The sequence below is a fragment of the Arachis duranensis genome, chromosome 3 (genome assembly GCF_000817695.3).
Source record: "Arachis duranensis cultivar V14167 chromosome 3, aradu.V14167.gnm2.J7QH, whole genome shotgun sequence".
Lineage (NCBI taxonomy): Eukaryota > Viridiplantae > Streptophyta > Magnoliopsida > Fabales > Fabaceae > Arachis > Arachis duranensis.
This window is the reverse complement of record NC_029774.3, coordinates 55094091-55096567: the sequence shown is the minus strand read 5'-3', so window position 1 is coordinate 55096567 and position 2477 is coordinate 55094091.

Genomic DNA, 2477 nt, shown 5'->3' with positions numbered 1-2477 from the left:
TCTCTTACCCCCACCCCTCCCACCTAAAATGAACAGACAAACAAAAAAAAGTACTCAAAGTGCACCCTCATGAGCAATGCCTTCAAGGTCTTCAACTACTCTACCGATCTTGATAAGAATGTCTTCGCCTACAATGCTGTCATTGCTGGATTTGTTAGGAATGGGCTTTCCCTTGATGGCTTCTTGATTTACAAGCGAATGCGCCATCTGGGTGTCACTCCGGATAAGTACACATTCCGTGTGTGATCAAAGCCTGTGTGGAGGATTTGGCGGTTAAGAAGATTCATGGATTGTTGTTTAGGTTTGGATTCGAGTTAGATGTGTTTGTGGGGAGTGCCGTGGTTAATACTTATATGAAATTTGGGTTGGTGATGGATGCACATGAGGTGTTTGAGGAATTGCCTGTTAGAGATTTGGTATTTTGGAACTCAATGCTCAATGGGTATGTATTTGGTGGTGACTTCGAATATGTTTCCAAATATGTTGTATTGGATGAATCTACTGTCGTGGCTCAGCGTCGCCAGAATATTCTCCACACCCGTGGGCGCTGCCGGCTGCTGGTGCTACTATTGATGGTCTAATTCCATGTGACAAAAGAATGCCTCCCTCCCCTGAGTTGATTTATTAAATATAGTTATGTATATTGTTGCTGCATTCTTTACTTTGTTGTTATTGTTGATTTGGGTGGAGATTGGAGAGAGTGGAGTAGGGAGGAGGCTGAGATAAACAGTGGAGTGAGGAGGTTAAGCGAGAAAGATGATGATAAAGGGTATTTGAGTTGATGTTGTCATTGTTGGTGTTGTTTGGATGAAGGCGTGGTGTTGCAATGGGTTCAAATTAAAGAGTGGTGTGGTAGTGGTGATAACTGATGATGCAGGGGATTAATGGTGAGGATGGGGAGATTTTTTTTGTTTAAGGAAAAATTTGTCCAAAAAATGTTATTTATGGACAAAAGGATGATTTTATAACGTTTTGTAACGTTAAGGTTCATTTTAATAACAAAAAAAGGTCGGGGACGAATTTGATTTTCATCTCGAACCTTAAGGACGAAAAAAATACTTAACCCTTAAAGAAATTATATCTTGTATACTTATTAATAGTAAAATTCTTCACTTAGTTCAGGTTTGGACGTAGGCAAAAGGCAGAACCAATATACATCTTGTTATTCATTCTCTCAACATACTTTATTTCTTTATTCATTTATCTTTTTATTTTGATTAGTTACTCATATGCCTTAGAACCTTTTCAAAATGTTTTTGAAATAGTTAAACACTTCAGAAGATATTTTCTCAAGATTATTATATATACTACTTTCCGTTGTTCACAAATCAAACAACTTTAATTTTACTAAATTTCAGTTTTCATAAAAGAATATCAAAGTACAATTCAACTTTTTTTTAGTATACATCTAGCGATTTTAGTTTAGGATATGTGATATGGATATTATTTTAATATCATGTTTAATTTAGCTCATGGGTTTTACTATAAAAATGGCTCGATTAGAGGATTTGGTATTATTTTTTTTTCGTAACTAACATGTAAATTCTATTTTATTGCATTTAGTTTAACAAGTTTTTTAATGGGTTTGTTGTCTAAGCTAAGCTTTTAAACATGCCAAGTTAGAAAATAATTACAAAAGCCTCTATCCAAAGGCAGCATCATGATTATTCTACATTCACATAAACAACAAATATCTAAAACTTCATTAACATGATATTTAACATAGTATTTACAATCATAAATTAATGAAATCCCATATTTTGTATGTAACAAACCTTAAACGATCTCAAATCATGCACCATCAAAAAAAGAAAAAAAAAGGAAAATAATGGAATATGGAGCTATATATGATTGCTCTCATCAGAGAAAAGAAGAAATTGTGGTTGGCCACCAAGGAAGTACAACTGGAGTAATAGGCAAAAATCCCAAAGAGAGGCCACCATATTTTGATGCCTTGAATTCCTGAGTTAGTAGATTACAACAAATAATATGATCGCCAAATTCCAAAAATATGGTACCTTTAACATATGGATGGAAGGCGAGGATTCTGCTACTTCCCCTAACATGTTCTCTTTCTATGGCTTGTAACTTGTCAAAAATTGATCCGATAATATCAGGAATATAAAACTCATGCACTATTTGCCATTCTTGATGAGAATCTAACTCCCAAACTCTACCACTATAAGGACGAATGTTAGCATTGTTAGAACGTGAAATTGGAAACTCGGATAATTGTAAACGTCCACAACAAACACCAACACACCCTCTATATGCTTCACCAAATTCACTAGGATGATCAATCACAGAAGCAACTTGTTCATTTTTGTAAGGATTGTATATAAGAATCTTCCTTCCACTTGTGAAGTATAACACCCCATCATGTGCAACACACGATGATGTAAGAGAAAACCCACAAGAAAATCCTTTTGGGCATAACAAAACATGTTCATTCCATTTTCCGGTTTCAGAAGAAAAAA